Here is a 26536-nt window from a genome sequence, read left to right as displayed (position 1 = left end):
TCATACCACAAGCTGTGAGATAGGTCAGTGCGATTAGATTCACACACAAACTCATCAATACAACCACACTAGTTTCACTTTGAATGGAGTAATTTTTGCTGCTTACCTTTGCACATCCCAGAATACTTACTCATGTACTGAAACAATCCTGAGGTGCAGTTCACAGACCCACTGCAGATGTGGTACACTTACTGTCTGTGAGGGTCTTAAGGACTAGCTGTATTTCATAGATCTAGCTCAATGTGTAACAGGGTGAGGATCACGACCGTGTTAAATAAATGCATACCTGGGTGGGTGAGTGCTCCTCGCTATGTATAACAAATAGGTTCTGAAACAGTTATGGCTAATTTTTGTAAATCTGGATTTTATGAGAGGGAGGGATAATTGCTATTTTAAATAAACCTGAGAAAAACGCTTCTGAGAGGATTACGTCTTAAATTGAATCATTTCTTTCTAAGACAGGATCAGAATCACCTTTTGCAATTATTTGTGGGCACATGGAGAGCGTAAGAATGACCATAAACATACAAGCATAAAAATTAAGTTGCACTCATGGTCCACACATCCCAGTAACATAAATATAAATAAATTGATTACCACTTATGCTATCCAGCTTGAAAAACAGATAATCCTCCAAACAATCATGTTTCTCTTAAATATTCTCCTCTTTTTCTAATTATTGAGGATGAACTAATTTAATGATGAAAAGTGAGGTAGAATCAAAACAGCTTGGTTCAACTACTGGAAAAACGATTTTCCCACTGAAATGGAACATCTCAATGCCATTGTATAGTTACATCACAGGTTACTATATAGGTTAATTAATCTGGGCAGGTGCATGTTTACAACTGTAATCAATACGGGTAATATAAACATTTATGTAAATTGACTACGTCACCCTATATTAGCCTTAAAATTAGTACACTGGTGGAACTAAAACAATAAGGTATGTACCTGTGGTGTATCCCACACATTTTTAAAATATTCCACTTGGTTCTGAGTGTTGATGTAATTGTGAACATGGCTGTCTTCTTTAGAAATTGTTTGGCAGTAGGAAATAGAACCCGCCTGTACTAGCTTAAGCCCAAAGCAACTTGAACTGGAAGGGCACAGGAGTATGTGTCTCACAGATCTGCCAAAATATGATCCGAAGTATCTGCAGTATTCTACGTTCACACTAGCTATGCACGAGTAGTTTGGGTTTTCCATATCCTTGTCAGCACTTGGTGCTGTCACTTTTTAATTTTAGCCATTATGATAGGTATGTAGCAATATCTCATTGTGTTTTTAATTTCTAATTCCCTAATGCCTGACGATATTGAAGATCTTCTCATGTGCTTCCTTGTCAACTGTATACCCTCTTAAGTGAAATGTCTGTTCACATCTTTTGCCCATTTTCAAATAGAATTCTTATTGAGTTTTGACAGTTCTTTGTATATTAAAGATACTGTCCCTTTGTTATATGCATGGCTTGCGAATACTTTCTCACTCCATAGCCTGTCTTTTCATGTTTAATAGATCTTTAACAGAGCAAAACTTTTGATTTTAATGAGATCAAATTTATAAAGATTCCCTTTCACGGATTGTGATTGTAGTGTCTAGTTTAAAAACTCTTTACTGAACCCTAAACCCCAAAGATTTTCTATTTTGTTTCTAAAATTTTTATAGTCTGACATTTTACATTTGTCTGTAATTAATTCTGAGTAATTTTTGTAAAGCTGTGAGATTAGATAGAGGTTCTTTTCTATTTTTTTCTCTATAGATGCCTAGTTGCTCTAGTTACTATTAGTTGAAAAGGTTATTTCTTCATGGAAATATTTTGCACCTTTGTTAAAAAAAAATGTTGAGCATGTTGGTGTGGGACTACTTTTGAATTCTTTATTCTATTCCGTTATCTATGTGTCAGATCTCTCCCTTTATTTTGATCTTTGATTTCTTTCATCAGTGTTTTGTATTTCAGCATACAAGTCCTGTGCATGTTTTGTTAGATTTATATCTGATTATTTTATATTTTATGAGTGATTGTAAATGATACTGCATTTTAGAATTTGGTGTCCTTTATTCATTGGTAGTATATAAAATACAACTTATTTTTGCATCTTCATATCCTGTGACCTTGCTAAACTCATTTCTTTATCTAGGATTGGTTTTCGGAGATGCACTGGGAGTTTCTGCATAGATGATCATGTCATTTGCAAATTGGAACAGTTTTGTTTCTTCCTGTCCAATCTGTATGTCTTTTATTTCTGTTGCTTGCCTTATTGCACTGGGTAGATCTTCTAACACTATGTTGAGTTAGAATGCTAGAAGTGGACATCTTGGCCTTAATCCTGTTTTTCACCATGAAGTATCTTAGATGTAGGTGTTTTGTAGGTGTGCTTTATAAAGCTGAGGAAATTTCCCTCCATTCCAACTTTTTGAGAGTTTTTAATCATGAAATTTGTTAAATGCCTTTTCTGCATCCACTGGTCTGATCTTGTGATTTTCCTTCTTTAGCCTGTTAAAGGAAATTACATTGATTTTTTTCTAATTTTAAATCAGTCTTTCAGCCATGGAATAACCCCCACTTGGCAATGGTGTTTAATTCTTTTTATATTGCTGACTGTATTTGCTAATATTTGGTTAAGAATATTTGTGTCATATTCATGAGGGATATTGATCTATAGTTTTTCATTTTTGTACTGTTTTTGTATGGTGTTGGTATTGGGGTAATACTAGTTTTATAAAATATGGAAAATGTTTTCCTCTTCTATTTCTGGAGTAGATTGTATAATATTGATGTTAATTATTTAAATGTTTGGTAGAGTTCTGCAGTGGACACATCTGGGGCCGATTTTTTCTTTTTTTTTTTTTCAGTACATGGGCCTCTCACTGTTGTGGCCTCTCCCGTTGCGGAGCACAGGCTCCGGACGCGCAGGCTCAGCGGCCATGGCTCACGGGTCCAGCCGCTCCGCGGCATGTGGCATCTTCCCGGACCGGGGCACGAACCCGCGTCCCCTGCATCGGCAGGCGGACTCTCAACCACTGCGCCACCACGGAAGCCCCTAAGATTTCTTTTTTGAGGAGTTTTAAAATAAAGAATTCAATTTACTTAATAGTTATAGGGCTATAAAATTAACTATTTGCTATTGGCTGAATTGTGATAATTTGTGTTTTCCAAGGAATTGGTCCATTTCATCTAAATTGTCAAATGTATGTGTTTAGAATTATTCATGGTAGTTATTTATTCTTTTGATACCTACAATGTTCGAGTTATATCCTGGGTTTTATCCTTGATGTTGGTAATTTGTCTTATTTGTCTTTTTTTTCTTGCTAGTTTGTCAGTTTTTTTCTTCTCAAAGAATCAGCTCTTTGTTTCGTTGATTTATCTCTTTCTTTTCATTTCCCTTGATTTCGTATTTCATTCTTTGCACTGGGTTTATTTCTCACTTCTTTGCTTCATTTATTGACTTGAGACTTTTCTAACGTATGCCTTTAATGCTGTAAATTTCTCTCCCAGAGCTGTTTTCACTGCCTCCTTCAATTTTTAATATACAGTATTTTCATTAATTTTCATTAATTTTCATTAAGTTTCATTAATTTTCATTAAGTTTCATTAATTTTCATTAATATACATTATTCATTCATTAATATTTAATATACAGTATTTTCATTTTAATTAAGTTCAATTACATTTTATATCCAATAAACCTCTTGGACCCATGGATTATTTAGAAGCATGCAGTTTAGTTTCCAAGTGTTCAGATTTCCTTGTTATCTTTCTGTTATTTCTAGTTTGAATCCACCGTAGTCAGAGAACAGATTTGGTATGGCTTTAATTCTTTACAATCTCTTGAGGTTTGTTTTATGGGCCAGGATACGCTCTACTGTGGGGAGAGATGGCCTTTTAGTAGGTAGTGGTGAGCATCCTGCCTCTCCAGCTAGGCCTCCCAGGATACCACCTCATCAGGGGAGAGAGAGGGCAACTTGTTTCTGCAGGTGTGGTAGAAGTCCGGTTCCTGTGTGGTTTCCACTGACACTAAGGTAAGGATAAACGTCCTAGAGACCTACTCATTCTTCTCTAGCACCACCTTAGAGTGCCTCACTACAGCCTGGCTAGGGTGGAAGTATAGTCTCTTCACTCAGCCTTTGCCGGGTGGGAGCACAGTTTATTTTGCGGTGTGCGAAGTAGAGTGGTTATTATCTAAATTTTCTGTTTTCCTAGGCTGTTGCTTTTCTGATCCTTTGGCTAGAGAGAGGCTCTGGTTGAGGCATTTCTTGGTTATCCCTGTTGGTGTTTCCAGGTTGCTGATTCTCCAGCGCCCAGTTTGGGTTATATGAGACCAAAATAAAACCCAGGGTACTCACAACTGTGGTGTCCCACTATTGGGTCTCAAGGACCCTAGTCATTCTGCCACCCACTTTCTACCTTTCAGAGTCTTACGTTAATTTTATGTGTAACATCTAGGGCTTTTATTTATGCTTAGTGGAAGAAATAGGGAGAAATATATCTATTCTTTATTCCTGGAAATGAAAGTTCTCTTGCTGGAATTTTTGAAGACCATCTCAGAATTACAGGCAAAGACCATCTGAACGGCCCATTTTGGGGTCGGTTGTCCACTTCTGTTCTCTTTATCTGTAGGGAGGTCGGCAGCCCCATGGCTTATTACCTACTCAGTTGGGATGGTGGAAGCAGAGGCTCTGAAAAGGGAATTTGAATAGGCTGATATTCTGGGAGATGGTTACTGTATAGACTCTTAAGGTTTTTAAGAGCTATTACCTTACTCCTCATGCGTTCCATTTTTGAGAAGAGATGCCAGTTGCTAAGTTTAGCAATACTTGGGCCGTCCGAAAACTGTGTATAAATGAACAAATTAAATATGAAGTGACACGAGGTGATAGACTGAATGTTTCTTTTAGATTGTAAGAGCTAAAGTTTAAACTATCAATAAATCATTGATATTAATAATCTTTAATAGTAAATGAGGAAGAATTACCACATAACAATCTTAGTAAATCTTTGAAACTGGATGCAAATTCAAGTTCCTTATGCCTTACTTCAACATATTAGTTCTAAAATACAGTCTATTAATCATAGCCTACTCTGTCAGAAGATGTTCATTACATATTCCTGACAAATTTCAGCTGTCATTTTCGTGTCAGGAGTTTGACATTCTCTACAGTGTTTGCTGTGCATTTTTAACAGTATTTAAAAATCAGTTCAATTCCTGCAAATGTAATTAGGTTAGAGATGTTCTGTCTCTGCTAAAAAAAAAAAAAAAACAAAAAACAAAAAAATTGTCTAATTGAACAGAGGGATGTTTTCTGTAACCTCTTTCCAGTTCCAGTTACCCTGACAGTTCCTCATTCCCACCCTCCTGGCCCCGTTTTTCTTAAACAGCTTCTGGCATTTTCCTCATCCATTAACTATTTCTTAAGGGCCTTCCATTTCCCAGGTAGTGCTCTAGATGTTGGGTATACTTATGTGGATAGGGTGGAATTATGTTTCTCCCTTTTAGAGCTTCCATTCTATTTGGGAAGGTAGATCACCATATACATGCTAGTATGTGAGGTTGGGCCAGGTGATGATAAGTGCCCAAAAGAACAATGGTACAGTGTTAGAGGATAGAGAGTGAAGAGTGGGGGGAGTATTTTAGATGGTATTCTTAGGAAAGATCTTTCTGAGGAGGTTATATTAGAGTTAAGAGCTGAATAACAAGGAGAATCCAGCTCTGATGAGAACTGGGGCAGGAGAGCTTTGCAGGCAGAGGGAAAAGCAAACGTGAAGCCCCTTGATGTGTGATTGACTTGGGATATTTGGGGAACAACGAAAAGTCCAGTGTAGCTAGAGTGTGGAGGGGTGAGGGGAAGAGTCGTGGGACATGAGGTTGGAGAAATAGGCAACTGGCAGATCATGTGGAGATATGCAGGTCCCGGTAAGAAGCTTGAAGCTTAAGAACACAAGAATGCTTTGAGCTGTGTAGAAACTGACTGAAGGAAGCAAAAGTAGTAGAAGAAAGTCCAGATGGAGGTTGTTGCAATAATCTAGGCATGAACCGGCTGGTATGGGTGGACATGGTCAGGCGTCATTGGATTTGGAACATATTATGAAGGTAGGTAGAGCCAGTGGGACTTGCTGATGGCATGAATGTGAGGTGTGAGAGAAAGATAGGAGTCAGGGGCACCTCTGACGTTTTTGACCCAAATAACTAGGATGGAGTTGCCTTTTACTGATAAGTGAAAGATTATGGGCGAAGCATATTTTGGGGTGGAGGGCAAAAGTTACATTTGTTCAGTCGAGGTGCTTCTTAGACACTCAAACGTAGGTAGTAAGTAAGCAATTGAATATGTGAGCCTGGAATTGAGATTAGGACTGTTGTATAAATGTGAGGGTCCTCAGCATTTACGTGATCTTTGAAGTCATGGGATTGGAAAAAAATGCCTAAGGAGTAAATCGAGATGAAGAGGAGATATGACTGAGCTCTGGGGTGCTCCAGAGGAGAGAAGTCACTAAGAGAAGGGGAGGGCTAGCTGGCGAAGGAAACTGAGGAGGAGTGGCCACTGAGATAGGAGGAAACTCAGGACAGAAAAGTATTGTGAAGTCCAATAGAAGAAAGTCCTCCAAGATGACCAGAGAGCAGCCAATGTTGAGAATTACAAAAGAGATATTGTTTTATGACCTTGTTGACGAAGAAGGGTGTCAGGGATGTCAGTGGGATGAAAGTGTGGTTGGCATAGATAGAGAACAGAATGAGAGGTGACGGAAAAAGAAACATGAGGTTGGAGAAATAGGCAATGATCAGATTGCGTAGGGCTCTGTGGGCCGTGCTAGGAAGCTTGGGGAGTATAAAAAGGAGCAGAGAAACTATGCAGTAGCTGGAGCATAAGGAGGGGTGAGGGGGACCTGTTTCTGATGGAAAATGTTGCAGTATGTTTGTATGAGGATAGTAATGATTCCACAGCAAGGGCACTGGAAGTGCTAAGAGAGAAGAGATAGTTGCAGCTGCATTAAACATACTCTACGTATAGTAGAATAAGATGGGGGTTAGAATAGGATAAAAATAAAATACGGCAAAATAAAATTAGATTAGAACGGCATAGAAAAGAATAAAATATTTATATTTTATATGCATTGTAAACTGTTAGTTTTTTGAAAGTGTTTTCTTTCACTGTCTCTTTTAACACATGCTTCCCAGTTTAACCAAACACAGGACTGATCACGTGACATGGACATGTGTTTTTTGTGTGCCCATTACCCATCTTTCAGTGGGGGAACTGCTCTCTCTTAACCCTAGGGTTCTGATGGACCTGTTTTACTGCCTGCTGGCCTCTGGGGTGAGCTCAGGACCCAGCCAGGCTGGTTGTGGGACTCCATCTCTCTCACTTCTATGCTTGCTCTAGAAGGTGACATGGATCCAAGAACACTGAATTAGAATCTTGTGAGGTTTTATTTTATTTATTTTTATTTATTTTTATTTTTTTTTTGTGGTACGCGGGCCTCTCACTGTTGTGGCCACTCCCCTTGCGGAGCACACGCTCCGGACGCGCAGGCTCAGCGGCCATGGCTCACGGGCCCAGCCGCTCCGCGGCATGTGGGATCTTCCCGGACCGGGGCACGAACCCGTGTCCCCTGCATCGGCAGGCGGACTCTCCACCACTGCGCCACCAGGGAAGCCCTGTTTCTTTTACTTTAAAAAAATTTTATTTATTTAGTTTTGGCTGTGTTGGGTCTTTGTTGCTGTGCACGGGTTTTCTCTAGCTGTGGCGAGCAGGGGCTACTTTGGGTTGCGGTGCGTGAGATTCTCCTCGCGGTGGCTTCTCTTGTTGCAGAGCGTGGGCTCTAGGCGCGCACGCTCAGTAGTTGTGGCTCGTGGGTTCTAGAGCGCAGGCTCAGTAGCTGTGGCGCATGGGCTTAGTTGCTCCACGGCAAGTGGGATCTTCCCGGACCAGGGCTCGAACCCGTGTCCCCTGCGTTGACAGGCAGATTCTTAACCACTGCGCCACCAGGGAATCCCTCTTGTGAGGTTTTAAATCTAGATCATAGGAGAGAGAATGTCTCTTGCCTTTCGGGAATAACCTGTAAGCCTCATATAGGAAAGAACGGGATAAATATACAAACAGAAGTGGAGACAGACAAAGCCCAGAGGTGGAGGAAGCGTGAGCACCACTCAGGCCTCCAGATCCGTCTGCTTGAGCGCGTCCTCCCTTAAAATTTAGCCAGTCATTTCCGCTTTTTCCTTAAGGTAGTTTGCTTTTCGTTTCTGTCAGCTGCATCTGCAGGAGTCCTAACAGTATATTATATCATGCAGTGAACAAATGACATGTTTTTAAAAGTGCCAAGGTCATCAGATGATCAGAAAGGTAATCAAGAAAAATGTTCTGGTTGTCATACGGGATTTCCATTTCTGTGTGGAATAGGGGTGGATATACTAAGAAAGGAAATTAGTGGAAAACTATGTTGGTTACATTTTTTTTTTCCCCTTTAGTGTCTCCCCTCAGATGGTTATTTCCACCCACCTCTAAAAGAAACAGTACTGTCAGGCTGGCTGCCGTGTGCCCAGATTTCGGTCATGATGCTGAGATGTATGTAGAGTAATGGAGTCTGGAACTATGGAAGCAGGCTGTGTGTGCTTAGTGAGGGTACCCACATTCATCTTGGGAACCCACCAGGGTATATTCTCATGAAAATAAAAGAAAATCTCCTGACTGGAACAAGAAACTCTATATCCCTAACAACATTTTACTGTGATATTTGAATAGACAGACTGGCAATAATGCCAAAATATGGAAGAAAACCATTATTCTCTAGGAATGGCTTACTTCTGTTCATACGATGTGTACAAGCCCACATGAGTGCTAACTTGGCTTCTGTGTGCTCAGTAGGACATGATCAAGGTCACGGGGTTCTAAGCAATGGTCCTATGCTTAGAAGTGCATTCTCTGACCCATTCTCCACCCACAAATTCATCCCCTTTTCTCTGAGGCCCTGGGGTTGCAAGACACCTTACCTGTGTGAGGGAATGTGGTAGCCATGTGGGGTGACTGTCCCCTGCCCGCCTTAGGCTGTGATGCAGAAGGGAGGCTCAGGGTACAGGTCGCTCCCAGCTTCTTCCACGTCTGACGTTGACAAGACACTCTCCTTCAACCTGGGTTATGTTTTATCTTGAAGTGGAGCTGTCGGTCTCCTCAGTTTTCTGTAAACACCCTGAAGACGTTCTTTCATGCCCATTCTGCTCTGCAGATCCCCTGCGTAAAAATCAGTGTGTACATCTGGCTGGTAGGGCGGTCTGAGTAGCACACATTATACGTATTCAGAGTATCCTTCTCCGTGGAAAACACCTAATTGCCCTTAGACTAAACTTGTTTTCTTTGGTAGCAGATTAACGATGGCCCCATTAGGAGTTGGATCTTCTTTCCTTGAATGTGGGCTGCCCTGTGATGGCTTGACCAGCAGAGCGTAGGGAAGTGACACTTACCAGTTCCAGGCTTGGCCACGAAGTTTCCATTTATTGTCTCTTAAAATGCTCACTTACGGGGCCCTGGGCCACGTGTACACCGTCAAACTGCTCTGCTGGAAGGCCCATCGGGAGACTCTGAGATTACGCGGAGAAGGTGAGGAACCCTCACCTGCTAGGCATGTGAGCACAGACATTTTGGACATTTTTTATCCAGAACAGCCACCAGCCAGTTACCACTGAGTGATCCAAAGTGGTACCATCGCAGTGCAGAAGAGTTGCCCAGACAGGCCTTCTCCAAATTCCTGACCCACGAAATTAGGAGATGGATACAGTTGGTTTAAACCCCTGAGTTTGGGGCATAGTTTGTTAGGCAGCGGTAGCTAGAAAAGCACAATAGCTTCTGACTTTTCTCAGTGTTTTCTCCTGAGACCCCTTGGTTTTCAGGCAAGTAGAGAGCCCCCCACCCCCGGTGTCTGTGCACATGCCTGAACTTAAGGGCAGCACCAACGTGAGCTCGCCCTCTGCCTGCGACCTGTCTGGTATTTTCTCACTGGTCCACGGAAGGACCTCGCGCAGCTGCGGTGTGGCTGCCTCCTGTGCTCTACCTTCCCTGCTCCCTCCTCCACAAACAGCCCGGAAACCCCATACTCGGTAGTTTTTCCGGAAGTATTTTTGGGGGACGGGGGAATTGGAGGAGAGAACTACCTCATACACCATGTAACAGAAATGAATCAGAATTCCCCAGTAAACAAATCTGTTCCTTTTGTTTGTGCTCAGCCGTGCATGTGTCCTTCCATCTGTATAAGATTGCCCCATTATCCCTAGGAATGCAGCTGTTCACCGTAGCCTGCTTACCCCTGTGAGCCCCCAGCAGAATACCTCTTGCTCCTTAGCATGTCCCTTGGTGCAGAGTAGGGAATAAGGGACATATATTTGTTTGAAGAGGGGCCTATGCGCAGGGAGATCAGCTCGGTGCTTTGTGACCACCTAGAAGGGTGGGGTAGGGAGGGGGGAGGGAGACGCAAGAGGGAGGGGATATGGGGATATATGTATACATATAGCTGATTCACTTTGTTATACAGCAGAAGCTGACACACTCCTGTAAAGCAATTATACTCCAATAAAGATGTTAAAAAGAATAGATTGGTTTTTTCATGATCTTCCTTTTGACGAAAATTCCGAATTCAGCTCCATGTCTTAAGCCCTGCCACGTACCTCCGCAGCTCCTTCGGGGCTGAGCAGGGCTGATCTAAGGAGCTCCATGAGGCGCCCTTCTTCAGTCTCGAAAGTTAAGATGCTAGGAAGGTTTGTGCTCTCGCCTTCGGGTACAGCTCTCCTGCTACAACCCGGGCAGGTGTGTGGCCCTGTGGGTAAGCCAGTACCTTGGGGAGCTTGAAGGACTGGAGATTGAGTTTTATTTATTTATTTTTTTGAAATGAGTGAGTATTAAGTTGAACTCAGTCACATTAGCAGGTGGGCAGAATCCCCGTCCAGGCTGCCTTTTGTATGTCTTTCACAAGAAGAAAACTACCTTGTTCCTGTCTGTTCCAGTGTATTCCTTCTCATCACATTTGAAACAGGTAGGTGGGCATTACCACCTCCCAATGTCCTGGACAGCCCCAGGGTGGATCTAGAATCTGCCCCGCGTGAGTTGTGTCTGAAAGGAGCTGGGCGTTAGTACCTACTTTGTCATACTTTTGAAGCTTGCTACCAACACTGTCACGGTGGAAGTAGGCTGTGGGGCTTGGCATCCTCCCTGACCCCAGGCAGGTTCCAAGGGCCTCACTTGCCAAGGATTTGACTTATAAGGATCTAAGCCATCTTGGTCTCATCACTAGTTCTTCAAGGCTGACCTTATACTGCTTGTTTTATTCCCTGAGGGCAACCAATTTTGCGCTCATCTTTTCCCTCATTTGCTCCACTAATAGTAAAAATTCAATCGCTGAAATCCAAGTTGTTTCACATAAGCTTTCCTAGGAATGGCAGCATCTTCTCTGAGTGCTTCAGCTGTGCTCGATTCTGCCAGGTGTCCTCCTTGTGGTCTCCTGCGAAGTTCTCTGGATATTAAACCCCTATATGGAGTACCTCTCTTGTATTATTGAGATATACTTGGCATATAACATGGTGTAAATTTAAGGTGTATAATGTGTTGTTTGATACATTTGTATATTGCAATATAATCACCACACTGTTGGCTAGCACCTCCATCACGTCACATAATTGCCATTTCTTTTTTGGGGTGAGAACAGTTAATCTAGGCTCTTAGCAACTTTAAAGTATACAATAGTCTTGGCTATAATCAATACTGGGTATTAGATATACAGAATTATTCATCTTATAAGTATATGTTTGTACCCTTTGACCAACTTCTCCCCAATTCTCCCTCACCAACCTCTGGTAACTACCATTATACTGTTTGTATAAGTTCAGTTTTCTTAGCTTCCACGTATAAATGATATCATACAGTATTTATTTGTCTTTCTGTCTATCTTTTTTCACTTAGCATAATACCCTGCATGTTTTTGCAAATGGCAGGATGTCCTTTTTTCTCATGAATTCAATAATATTCCATTGTGTGTAATGTACCACACCTTTATCCATTCATCCATTGACAGGCACTTAGGTTGTTTTCATATCTTGGCTACTGCAAATAATGTTGCAATAAACACGGAAGTGCAGATATCTTTTTGATATCCTGTTTTCATTTCCTTTGGGTATATACCCAAAAGTGGGATTGCTAGATCATATGGTAGTTCTAGTTTAATTGTTTGAGGAACCTCCATACTGTTTTCCATAGTGGCTAAACCAGCCTACATTCTTGCCGACAGTGCACAAGTGTTCCTTTTTCCCCGTGTCCTTGCCAGTAGTTACGTTATCTCTTGTCTTTATGATGATAACCCTTCTAATAGGTGTGAGGTGATATCTCATTGCAGTTTTGATTTGCATTTCCCTGATGGTTAGTGATGTTGAGCATCTTTTCATATGTCTGGTGGCTATTTGTATGTTTTTCCTTCAGTTCCTTTGCCCACTTGAATTTCATATTTTGAGTTGTGTGAGTTCTGTATTTTGAATATTACCCCCTTATCCATATATATGGTTTGCAAATATTTTCTCCCTTTCCATAGGTTGCCTTTTCGTTTTGTTGATGGTCTCTTTTGCTGTGCAGAAGCTTTTTAGTTCGATGTAGTCACACTTGCTCATCTTTGCCTTTTTCTGTTTTTTAGTGTTACATCCCAAAAATCATCGCCAAGGCCAATGTCAGGGAGATTTTCCCCTATGTTTTCTTGCGGGAGTTTTACAGTTTCAAGTATCGTGTTTAAGTCTTTAATCCATTTCAGTTAATTTTTATGAGTGATGTAAGATAGGGATCCAGTTTTGGTTTTGTTGCATGGTACCTATCTCTTGCTGTTTCAAAGGAGACTCTTGACATTGTTATGCGTAATCCTTCAAGCGTCATTTGGTGTCTTGCCAGAGAAATGGAGGCTTTTGTGGATTTGAGAGCACATGTAGTTTCTAATGTCCTACTCTGCAAAAATTTACCTGATTTCCAAGAATTTGTGCTACCTTTAAGACTAAATACTCCAGGAACAATTCAGTGATACAACGCAGATCTTATTTATTCCTGGCTATGTTCTTCCTGAGAAGGTTTTTGATGACACGTAGCTTTGCCATGGCATGGCTCCTTTGTCTGCTTGCTGGCTGGCCCCAGCAATAGTTCTGTCTTTAAGCAATCCGGTCTCAGTAGGTGAAAAAGGGTGGGGATGTTGGATTAGCCAGGACATATCTGCTATGTTCCTCCTCTCTCCTTCCTTAAAGTCTCCATTTCTTAGGAACCTGTGTTCTGTTGAGGTTCGGTTACACGTAATTTCCTGCCTGCACATTCTTCTGAGACTTTGTCAGTATGGTAACTCGCACAGTAATGCATGTATCTGGCTCTCCATCTGAAACACTCAATACCTAATAGCACATTTCCCCAACAGTTGTGATGCTGGTGATAAAATAGCTGTACAATTTCCATCAAGCTTGTAGGTGATGCCCGGGGGGCATCATGACTTGATTCGAGTTGATTTCTGGGTATTTTGAGTTTATCTGCTTGACAGTCATGGTGAGGATGTATTTTTGGTTCGTGGAGGTCTGAGTATGAGGCATAGCTTAGGAATTATATCTCAGTCACCTGTGGCCAGATCCCTGCTAGACACACTTTTTAGGAATGGGAACTGACAGATTTAATACAGAGATTCTCAAAGCCAGTCTGGGACCCTCTTAGAGGAAAAATTGCACAGGCAATTTATGACAAACAGAATAATAACCTTGAAGCAGGGAACTACAATTCCAAGCAACAGAGAAGACTGGGAATGAGAAGAAAGCTAAGATGCTATTATATCCATAGCCAAGAACACAGATAGGCTGAGAAGACTGGAAAAAATGGCTAAAAATTAGAGGTTTGAAACTATATAAATGTAAGGTGGAAATTGAATTCTGTCACTTAGATTTACCTTTGTAAGCTCCAAATTACTCATCTGTGAAATAGGGTAGTGGTACTGGCTACCTCATAGAGGTGTTGAGAGAATTAAAGGAGATAATACCTGTAAAGTGTTTGGCATGGTGCCTTCCTTGCACATAATAAATTTACATGTTAAGAATTATTTATTGTTATAGTTATATCAAGGCTGATTTGCTAGACATAGTCTAATGATATGGGGGCTTGGTTGTAGTGGAGCATTGACATCTGTGTACAATAAAGATAGACTCAGAGTAGGCTTTGGAGTTTTTAGGAGATGCTGGTAATCACTTACTAAAAGTTGATGGGTTTAAATATGACAAGGGTCTCTTGCTCTATAGCTGCAATGGAAGAAGGTGAAAGATCATGAAACTTAGAAACATGTTTGAGGGAATTTGTGCCATTTAGTAGCCACACATATGGACGTGTTACTTAGCCTCTGAGCTGTAATTGATTCCTTTATAAAATGGGAATTATAATAATACCTATCATAGAAAATCAAATTAAGCATTGATAAATATAATTTTATACATTGAAAGATAATACGGACAGGCACAGAATTAATTTGCAAGTAGATTCTCTTAGAAAGGCTATCCTCAAACAAAGAATTTTCTGTTGAAACTTAGCTTCCCTTTGAAACCCTTAGAGAGGATGCCAGTGGAACATATCAGCAGTTATTATATGAAGGTTAAAATGAAGACCTTGAGCTAGATGTCAAAACGAATGTTTCCTTGCTAAGCTGAAGTACTACTTATGTAACTTGATGCAAGCATCTGACTTATTTGCAGTACATGTGGAGTTTATTCTTTCAACAAACATTTATTGGGGTTATACCATGTGCCATACACTAATAGTAGGAAAAGTCTCACAGAAAAGGTAACACTTAAGACGCTTTTCACCAGATTAAGACTTAAGTACTTGCTATGTGGCAGGTATTACATTGATTGCACAGCATTTAATTGTCCCAACAACGTTATGTGTTAAGTACTACGGAAACAGAAACACAAAGGCTGAAATAACTTGCCCAAGGTCGCACAACTAGTGAATTGCAGAGTTCACGCTCCATGCTTTTAACCCCTACACTCCTTGGTGATGACCCCCCAGACTAGAAGTCCCCTTTATACACTTAAATTTTATTCTATACTTTTTCGTTCATAGCATTTGTCAATTTGGGTTATCTTTACACGAAGGATGGACTGTTTGCTTAATTTATCCTCAGTGCCTAATAAGGTCCAGCACATGGTGTCCAAAAAATACTAGATGAATGAATGAACCAGGTTGACGAAAGGGAAAGACTTTCCAGGCAGAGGAAATGGTGTGGCAAAATCATGGAGGCATGAAATGACACAGGTATTCTGGAAACAATAATAGCTACCCATTGTTGACCACAAATCATATGCTAAGCAATTTGTCAGTGTATCACATACATAACTTCTCACAAAGGTCCTTCAGAACAGGTACTATTATTATTATTCCCATTTTATAAATGAGATCAAAGTTCAAATAGATGACTTAACTTGTTCGAGATCATATAGCTAGTAAGTGGTAGATTTGGGTTCAAATGAAGATCCGTGTAAATCTCAAACACAAGCCAGTTAAATGGTAGTATCTCCCTGTTGGTAGTTCAGAATGTCATCAGAGATAGATTTGTTCTTTAGAAACTAAAGCTCTCAGAAAACTTGGGAACTGATATTTAAAGTATTTAATTCAATAGAAACTAAACTGAGTTGTAGTGAGGTGGATGGACCTAGAGTCTGTCGTACAGAGTGAAGTAAGTCAGAAAGAGTAACGCAAGTATCGTATGCTAACACGTATATATGGAATCTAAAAAAAAAGTTCTGATGAACATAGGGGCAGGACAGGAATAAAGACGTAGATGTAGAGAATGGACTTGAGGACATGGGGAGGGGGAATTGTAAGCTGGGATGAAGTGAGAGAGTTGCACTGACGCATATACACTACCAAATGTAAAATAGATAGCAAGTGGGAAGCAGCCGCATAGCACAGGGAGATCAGCTCGGTGCTTTGTGACCACATAGGGGGGTGGGATAGGGAGAGGAGGAGGGAGACGTAAGAGGGAGGGGATATGGGAATATATGTATACATATAGCTGATTCACTTTGTTATACAGCAGAAACTAACACAACGTTGTAAAGCAATATACTCCAATAAAGATGTTAAAAAAAAAAAAGGCTAAGAAAAAAAGTATTTGATTCCCATAGGGTCTATAATCAGTTAAAGTATAAACTACAGAGTAGTTTTCACGTACATGTAGTAGATGCATATCTTTAATTACCTCTCTACTCCTGGATGCTCAAATATTTATTTGCATTATGTTTGATGTATATAGAGAACATGAAATGTTTTTTCTAATATTCTAAGTGTCTCATTTTGAAATGTTGAAGTTACTGCATTGAGGCAGATTCTGATATAATTTCTACTGATATCTTTGGGATAAGTTCTCTTCCCTATGAGTAAGAAGTGGGGTCTCTCAAAATGAGGGTGATACTCCTGACATCACCCATCTGTGGAAGGCAAATCATTAGAACTTGGAAGGCACACATGAAAAGGTAGAAGAGGGAATCTATCACTGTCTTCATTCTTATTCCCTGGGATTTTTCAGCATCGAGGTATGCTTGTGGGTATTCCTGGCATGCAGGGGAAAACATGGCCCATGGCATGTGAAGGCAGACAGTGAGATGACTTAGAAGACCCCTTTCTGGAAATGAACATGGTATATCTTGTATTTAAACCATATCGTTCATTGGTTCTCAACTCAGGCTGCACTTAGCATCATCTGGGGAGCTCTTAAAAAAAACTGATGTCCAGGGAATTCCCTGGCAGTCCAGTGGTTAGGACTTGGCACTTCCACTGCTGGTTCAGTTGAACCAGGTTCAATTCCTGGTTGGGGAACTAAGGTCCCGCAAGCCAAGTGGCAAAACAAAACAAAAATACTGATGTCTGGGTCATGCCGTATTCTAGACCAATGGTTCTCAAGCTTGGCTGCACGCTGGAATTCTCTGGGGAGTTTTAAAAGCTGCCGATGCCTGGCATCGGCCCCAGAGTTTCTGAGTTAATTGGTTTGTGGTAAGGTCTGGGTGTTAGGAATTGTAAAGCTCCCCAGGTGATTCTGTTGTGCGACCAAGTTTGCGAATGATTATCATAAACCAACTGAATCAGAATCTCGAGAGATGATCAAGTTCAGTGATTCTTGTACTCACAGAAGAATCACATCAACGTTTCTTGAAACAAGGATTCCTGGGCTCTAGCCCCAGATTTTCTGACTCAGTAAGTCTGGGGCGGGGAGTCCATGAATTTGCATTCGTAACAGACACCCAAGTGACGCTGGTGCAGCTCCGCTGTTTGAGTAGCCCTGATGTAGTTTTACGTTACTCCTAGGGCTCATTTCCTTTTAATTATTCCCAAATTTTAACTCAAATCTTGTGTAAATGTTTCAGTATTAACTCAGTTTTGCTTGAGGATAGAAGAAAAGGGTCCTACGTTGTGACCTAGGCCAGAATATTAAACAGGAGTGGCAGTCCTCCTTGAAGCAGCTGTAAGTGATCCGAAGGTAAATCTCTGGGTGAACGGGATGGTTGTGAGGTCCAGGCGTCAGGCTTCTCTCTTCCACCTCACATTCTTTGCCATTATCAATTCAGCATCTGGGGTTTGATACTTTGTAAGAGATACGATGATTTTACCTTGGAGTAAACAGTAAGACTTACTAAGACTACAGATAAAATTGACTGCATTTTAAAGAAAACACATTAGAACTTCTAACTCAAAGAGTTTTGCTCCTTCTAAACATTCACCTTGGGAGGGCAACCACATATTTGAATGAGGGTGCAAATGCACCCAAATCTTTTGTTCTTTTTCAGAGACGTTTTTTGAACTTAGCTGACAGACTTTGTAATATCTTTATGATATCATCAGTAGCAACTTTTCTTGAGAATATATTTTTTTAATTAATTAATTATTTTTTGGCTGTGTTGGGTCTTCGTTTCTACGTGAGGGCTTTCTCTAGTTGCGGCAAGTGGGGGCCACTCTTTTTCTTTTTTTCTTTTTTTTTTTTTTTTTGCAGTACGCCGGCCTCTCACTGTTGTGGCCTCTCCCGTTGCACAGCACAGGCTCCAGACGCGCAGGCTCAGCGGCCATGGCTCACGGGCCCAGCCGCTCCGCGCCACGTGGGATCCTCCCGGAGCGGGGCTCGAACCCGTGTCTCCTGCATCGGCAGGCGGACTCTCAACCACTGCGCCACAAGGGAAGCCCGTGGGGGGGGGCACTCTTCATGGCGGTGCACGGGCCTCTCACTATCGCGGCCTCTCTTGTTGCAGAGCACAGGCTCCAGACGTTCAGGCTCAGTAGTTCTATTTTTTCACTTGTTTCAAGAATGTTTACAGTTGCTTGCTGGAGCATTTTTATAATAGCTGCTTTCAAGTCTTTGTCAGGTAGTTCTAACATCCATCTCATCTCAGTGTTGATGTCTGTGGGTTGTCTTTCCCATGTGACATGGGGCTGGAGGATTTTCTGGTTCTTCATAGGCCCAATAATTTTGGATTAAATCTGACACATTTTGAATATCAGGTTGTGAGATTCTGGGTCTTGTTAAATGCTATGGTGAATGTTGATATTTTTGTTTTAGCAGCCTGATTAGGTTCAGGTTGAAAGTTTAAAACGACCTTCAGTGCACTGTAGTTCCGATGTTAACTCAGTTTTCAAAACCTTTGCAGCGTTATTTGAATGTATTTTATGTGTGCATCAGCCAGTGGCCAGTCTGGGATCTGGGTGGTGGTCAGTTAGTTCAGTTCTCAAAATCTTTTATTTTCTGATTAAGATCTTATCCATATGTACACAGGTCAGGGGGTATCCCAGGAATCGGTAAACAACTTTGTGAGGTCACTTTCATAAGCTTCTTCACCACTACAGGCTCTTCAGTACTTTCCAGCTTCCTGGGGAATCTTCTTTTTCAGTCTTTTTGCCAGAAATACGGGGCTTTAGTTATCCTGGTCTACCATGGATGTCCATAGCTGCGTTCACATATGGGACAAACGGTGGGGATTCCAAACAGAGGGGAGAAAATGGCAAACTCACCACTGGTCTGGTACTGCTTTGACTTGTAGTCTATACCCCAATCTACCTGTCATTACTTGACAGAGTTTCCCAACAGTTTGCTCGTGCATTCTGTCCAGGCTTTAAAACTGAATTCAGTGGAAGAGACAGTGAGCAGTGTGTTTACTTCATCTTACCCAGATTTCCTAAAGGGCCAGATAGTAAACATTTTAGGCTGGTAGGTCATACAATTTCTGTTGCCACTACTCAACTCTGCTGTTACAGCACAAAAGCAACCATAAACAATACACAAATGAATGGTATGACTGCGTTACAATAAGACTTTATTTTAAAATGGGTGTCTGGCCTGCAGACCATAGTTTGCCAATCTCTGTTTTAGATCATGAATGCAATGCTTACCGAGTGAAGGATGTTTAGTAGGGATGTGGAACGGTAGTAGGAAGTGTAAAAAGTTTTATCATTTCACTATCAAAATCTAGCATGGATGCTGAGAACTCTCAAGAGTTACCAGCTATTTTATTTTGATTGATTTAAAAACTCTGATGCTCCCATTTACTAGGCATTTAAGTGCTAAGGGCTTACGTGTTGGATTGTAGGCTAGGTTGCAGTCTTACACCCTTCATGACCTCATTACTTGGCTTTGTTCTTTTGAGCTATTTGGTGTTCTTGGCTGAGATTTAATTACCTATGTCTTTGCTCAGTGTTGATTTTTGATGGTTAGGGTGGGACAGTTAATGGGCTCATTATCTGAGCTGGATGCATAAGCATTCTTGAGTGGTGCTATCTCTGCAGTTGTCATCCAAGAGAAAGACAAGCAACGGTAATACTTTCATAGCGCAAGACTGACATTTCTAACTAACTCATGTAGACATATCAGCACAGTATTTACTATTTACCATAGTAAAGACTGCTGGTATTAGTCCTGGTTAATCAGAAGCATTCTTTCACATTTGTCTCCAGGCCACACAAGTCAGTTAGACGTATATTTTGACCAAAGAAACTCAGCCGCTGTTCAAGTGTGGAAGCAAATGTGTATGAGGGTCTACTTCGGTTGCCTCTCAGGCCTAAGCATTATCCCAGTAACTCCATTTTTCACCACGGGAACACAAACAGTTTGGTAAGATCCCAAGAACCAAGGAGAACTGGCAGAGCTGTACTGTCTTGATTTCAAGAGGAGATCTGTCAGGATAACGGTAATTTTCAATTTTATATTCTAGATTAAAGTCTGGTCAATCTTGTGCAAAGCGGGCATCCCTCAAGGTTCTGAGACATCCACCTGCCTAAGATTTCACATCTAGTGGAAGCTGATAGGAGGCTGTCTTCAGGGGCTCTCATGGATGTGTCCAATGGGCCTCTCCTTTAACCCTGCTTTCAGCAAGTCTCATTTGAGGAGCAGCGGGCTTTGCTATCCTCTCCTCTTTGAGGAGCTGATAATGAGGAGAACAAAAAGGATAGAAAGGAAGGAAAGAAGAGTAAGAGAGGAAATTATCAAACCAAAATTTCTTGTAAAAAGAATAGCTTAATACTTTCATACAAAAGTATATCATTTAGGGCTTCCCTGGTGGCGCAGTGGTTGAGAGTCCGCCTGCCGATGCAGGGGACGCGGGTTCGTGCCCCGGTCCGGGAGGATCCCACGTGCCGCGGAGCGGCTGGGCCCGTGAGCCATGGCCGCTGAGCCTGCGCGTCCGGAGCCTCTGCTCCGCAACGGGAGAGGCCACAGCAGTGAGAGGCCCGCGTACCGCAAAAAAAAAAAAAAAAAAAAAAAAAAAAAAAAAAAAAGTATATCATTTAATCTCCACAACCACTCAGTAGAATGTGTGGGCTTGGAGGAGTCCTGGTGGGACTCAGTGATGTTCCTCAGTGCCCTTGACCCTCCAGAGGGCTGCAGCATTTCCCTGATCTTCTGGCAGAAGCTCTAGGCTTAGTAAATGGATTTTCTTCCCATATAGTCTAGGTGCCTTTTAAACAGCTGGGTTTTTGTTTGTGTTTTTCTTTTTTTGCTATATCCCAGGTGCTGAAGCCCCTCAGTTATATCCCTTCCCACTGCAGGTTGGAGTAGGTTTCCCATGGATACCATGTCTGTCTTTTCTACTTGTTGCTATGTGGTCCCTCCATGTGCAGTAGCTGTCCAGTCAGCCCTCAGGTCTTCCGGAGGAGTTGCTCTATATGTAGGTACAGATTCAGTCTGTCAATGGGAGGAGGTGAGCTCAGGGTCTTCCTGTGCTGGCATCTTGCCCTTCCCCCTGGTTTATTTTTTTAATTTATTATATTATTATAGAAGCTCTCATGGATATATAAGAGGGAGATTAAATTCTAGAAGAAACGACATTTCTGCTGTGGAATCATCTACCTACCCTGTACTTTGTGATATTCTGTCCTTCGTGAAAACTTAACATCCTTGGGACTTCCCTGGCCATCCGGTAGTTAAGACTCCACGCTTCCACTGCAGGGGGCGTGGGTTCGATCCCTGGTCGGAAACTAAGATCCCATGTGCCACCCGGCACGGCCAAAAAGAAAAAAAAAAAAAAATTAACATCCTTTATTAATATAACTCATGCAAAGGAGATAGAAAAGAGGTAAAGTTTTTGTTAGAGATGCCTAATATATTGAGACAGGTCATAATTCAACAATCCCTAGTGGTACATTGTGGGAGTGAAGCCCCTACAGCAGGTGTTCAGTTTTACTGTTAGAAAGGTTTTCCTCCTCAGTAGAATGAGATGAAGAGTATTGATGTGTGATGGTCCCAAACACATGAAGAAGGTGAGTTACTTACCCAGAAGGTATCTTAGAAGAGACAATTAAGAAAAGGAAGCAAGAACATACATGTCATTTGAAGATGGTATGAAGAGAGGCAGAACATGTATAAGAACTTAAATTTGAGACTTGGAATTTTGGTTAGGACAAATTCTGGGTACTTTTATTTGAAAGGTCATATTTACATTCTGGGATGGTGCAAAATAAATTGATGTGATTACCCTAATTTAGCTGTCACTCCTACAGAGATTCATATTTTCAGGGATCAAATGGCCTAAGTTTTAAAGCTAAAATTTTCTTAAGGTTCTAAGGCCCTTCTTACCTGCTACTGACGTGTAGCAGAGACAGTAGTTCAGCTGATAGAACATTGATAGAACATCAACTTTGGGGCATTGCCTTTGGGTCTAAACTTTACTTCCTCCCCCTAGGATGTTACTCACTGTTAAGACTCACTGTGACTTTAGTAGTAGTGTTTTGGAGTAAAACAAAACATTAAATATGTGTACAGATTTTTAGAATTAAAACAACTACAAAAATAGTAAAACAGTGAAATATGATATTTGATTGCATTTCATGCCTGTGTGGCCCAATTACATACAAGTGAAGGGATGTTCAGGATTTTAAGTATCTTTCTCAACATTGTATAACTAGTTAGGCAATAGTTGTTTGAACCCATGTATGTTTACTCTTTCCACTGACTAGTTCCAAATGGCAGTACATGCCAGAATCTTGCGGGAGCTTTTAAAATACGAACATATTTGGCTCTAGTAAATCTCCAGTAAATCTGAGTGTCTGAGGGTATGTTCCAGCACATGTGCTTTAAAATATCTTCCTCGATAATTCTTTTTTTTTTTTTTTTAGTAATTTTTAAAAATTTATTTATTTTCGGCTGCACTGGGTCTTCATTGCTGCGCGTGCACTTTCTCTAGTTGCGGCAAGTGGGGGATGCTCTTCCTTGTGGTGAGCTGGCTTCTCATTTTGGTGGCTTCTCTAGTCGCAGAGCACAGGCTCTAGGCACGCGGGCTTCAGTAGTTGTGGCGCGCAGGCTCAGTAGTTGTGGCTCACGGGCTCTAGAGCGCAGGCCCTTAGTTGTGGTGCATGGGCTTAGTGGCTCCACGGCACGTGGGATCTTCCTGGACCAGGGTTCGAACCCGTGTCCCCTGTGTTGGCAGGCGGATTCTTAACCACTGCGCCACCAGGGAAGTCCCCCAGATAATTCTGATACACAGCCCCATGTAAGAACCCTGCGAATCCAAGCTGAATGCTAGGTAGAGAGTCTTGAATGAATGACACTTATTTACACTCAAGCAATAGACTTCGAGAACAAATGCATTTTGCTTTTAGCAAGGAAACATCTACATATTTTGTGGACTTAGTAGTTAACACTTGGATTTTTTTTTTTTTTTTTTTTGTGGTACACGGGCCTCTCATTGTTGTGGCCTCTCCCGTCGTGGAGCACAGGCCCTGGACGCGCAGGCTCAGTGGCCATGGCTCACGGACCCAGTTGCTCTGCGGCATGTGGAATCTTCCCGGACCGGGGCACGAACCCGCGTCCCCTGCATTGGCAGGCGGACTCTCAACCACTGCGCCACCAGGGAAGCCCAACAGTTGGATTTTTATGTAGAATTCTGTTTGAAACATACTTGGAAGTCTATTTTAAAATATAGAGCCTACTATTAGGATAGTGTTTGTTTTGATTTTCTGGAAAAAGCGCAAATCATTGCCTGTTTTAGGAGCTGGCTTTTCTTCAGGATCCATTCCCAGATTGCAATCATTCCTAAATTTCCTGCAAGGATAATTGGCTTTTTTAGCTTTCTTTTCATAATTCCTATAAATTAATGTTTCCTACAAGTAAACATTAACTCCATTATTATTCTTCAGATTTGATTAGAACAACAATAAAAATAATCAGAGTAATCCAGAAGGTTGTTATGGCCTATTGACTATAATCTTGGATTTCTGCTGTATTTTATTGATTTATTTACAACTTTATCGGGGTATAATTGCTTTACAATGGTGTGTTAGTTTCTGCTTTATAACAAAGTGGATCAGCTATATATATATAAATATATCCCCATATCTCCTCCCTCTTGCATCTCCCTCCTACCCTCCCTATCCCACCCCTCTAGGTGGACACAAAGCACCGAGCTGATCTCCCTGTGCTATGCGGCTGCTTCCCACTAGCTATCTATTTTATATTTGGTAGTGTATATATGTCAGTGCCACTCTCTCACTTCGTCCCAGCTTACCCTTCCCCCACCCCGTGTCCTCAAGTCCTCAAGTCCATTCTCTACCTGAGTCTTTTTTCCTGTTCTGCCCCTAGGTTCTTCAGAACCTTTTTTTTTCTCTTAAGATTCCATATATATGTTAGCACACAGTATTTGTTTTACTCTTTCTGACTTACTTCACTCTGTATGACAATCCCTAGGTCCATCCACCTCACTAAAGATAACTCAGCTTCTTTTTATGGCTGAGTAATATTCCACTGTATATATGTGCCACATATTCTTTATTCATCTGTTGATGGACACTTAGGTGGCTTCCATGTCCTGGCTATTGTAAATAGAGCTGCACTGACCATTGTGGTACATGATTCTTTTTTTAACATCTTTGTTGGAGTATAATTGCTTTACAATGGTGTGTTAGTTTCTGCTTTATAACAAAGTGAACCAGTTATACATATACATATGTTCCCATATCTCTTCCCTCTTGCATCTGCCTCCCTCCCACCCTCCCTATCCCACCCCTCCAGGCGGTCACAAAGCACCGAGCTGATCTCCCTGTGCTACGCGGCTGCTTCCCACTAGCTATCTACCTTACGTTTGGTATTGTATATATATCCATGCCTCTCTCTCGCTTTGTCACAGCTCATCCTTCCCCCTCCCCATATCCTCAAGTCTGTTCTCTAGTAGGTGTGTGTATTTATTCCCGACTTGCCCTTAGGTTCCTTATAACCTTTTTTTTGTCCTTAGATTCCATATATATGTGTAAGCATACGGTATTTGTTTTTCTCTTTCTGACTTACTTCACTCTGTATGACAGACTCTAGGTCCATCCACCTCACTACAAATAACTCAATTTCATTTCTTTGTATGGCTGAGTCATATCCCACTGTATATATGTGCCACATCCTCTTTATACGTTCATCTGTCGATGGACACTTAGGCTGCTTCCATGTCCTGGCTATTGTAAACAGAGCTGCAGTGAACATTGTGGTACATGACTCCTTTTGAATTACGGTTTTCTCAGGGTATATGCCCAGTAGGGGGATGGCTGGGTCGTATGGTAGTTTTATTTTTAGTTTTTTAAGGAACCTCCATACTGTTCTCCATAGTGGCTGTATCAATTTACATTCCCACCAACAGTGCAAGAGTGTTCCCTTTTCTCCACACCCTCTCCAGCATTTATTGTTTGTAGATTTTTTGATGATGGCCATTCTGACCCGTGTGAGATGATATCTCATTGTAGTTTTGATTTGCATTTCTCTGATGATTAATGATGTTGAGCATTCTTTCATGTGTTTGTTGGCAGTCTGTATATCTTCTTTGGAGAAATGTCTATTTAGGTCTTCTGCCCATTTTAGGACTGGGTTGTTTGTTTTTTTGTTATTAAGCTGCATGAGCTGCTTATAAATTTTGGAGATTAATCCTTTGTCAGTTGCTTCATTAGCAAATATTTTCTCCCATTCTGAGAGTTGTCTTTTGGTCTTGTTTATGGTTTCCTTTGCTGTGCAAAGGCTTTGAAGTTTCATTAGGTCCCATTTGTTTATTTTTGTTTTTATTTCTATTTCTCTAGGAGGTGGGTCTTGCTGTGATTTATGTCATAGAGTGTTCCGCCTATGTTTTTCTCTAAGAGTTTGATAGTGTCTGGCCTTACATTTAGGTCTTTAATCCATTTTGAGTTTATTTTTGTGTATGGTGTTAGGGAGTGTTCTAATTGCATTCTTTTACATGTAGCTGTCCAGTTTTCCCAGCACCACTTATTAAAGAGGCTGTCTTTTCTCCATTGTATATTCTTGCCTCCTTTATCAAAAATAAGGTGACCATGTGGGTGTGGGTTTATCTGTGGGCTTTCTATCCTGTTCCATTGATCTATATTTCTATTTTTGTGCCAGTACCATATTGTTTTGATTACTGTAGCTTTGTAGTATAGTCTGAAATCAGGGAGTCTGATTCCTCCAGCTCTGTTTTCTTCCCTCAAGATTGCTTTGGCTCTTTGGGTCTTTTATGTCTCCGTACAGATTTTAAGATTTTTTTGTTCTAGTTCTGTGAAAAATGCCATTGGTAATTTGATAGGGATTGCATTGGGTAATATAGTCATTTTCACAATATTGACTCTTCCAATCCACTGACATGGTATATCTCTCCATCTGATGGTATCTTTAATTTCTTTCATCAGTGTCTTACAGTTTTCTGCATGCAGGTCTTTTGTCTCCCTAGGTAGATTTACTCCTAGGTATTTTATTCTTTTTGTTTCAATGGTAAATGAGAGTGTTTCCTTAATTTCTCTTTCAGATTTTTCATCATTAGTGTATAGGAATGCAAGAGATTTCTGTGCATTAATTTTATATCCTGCAACTTTACCAATTTCATTGATGAGCTCTAGTAGTTTTCTGGTGGCATGTGTAGGATTCTCTATGTATAGTATCATATCATATGCGAACAATGACAGTTTTGCTAGTTTTACTTCTTCTTTTCCAATTTGTATTCCTTTTATTTCTTTTTCTTCTCCGATTGCCATGGCTAGGACTTCCAAAACTATGTTGAATAATAGT

This window comes from Leucopleurus acutus, assembly GCF_964270905.1.
Source record: "Leucopleurus acutus genome assembly, chromosome: 18".
Lineage (NCBI taxonomy): Eukaryota > Metazoa > Chordata > Mammalia > Artiodactyla > Delphinidae > Leucopleurus > Leucopleurus acutus.
Note: the sequence above shows the minus strand (reverse complement) of the source record.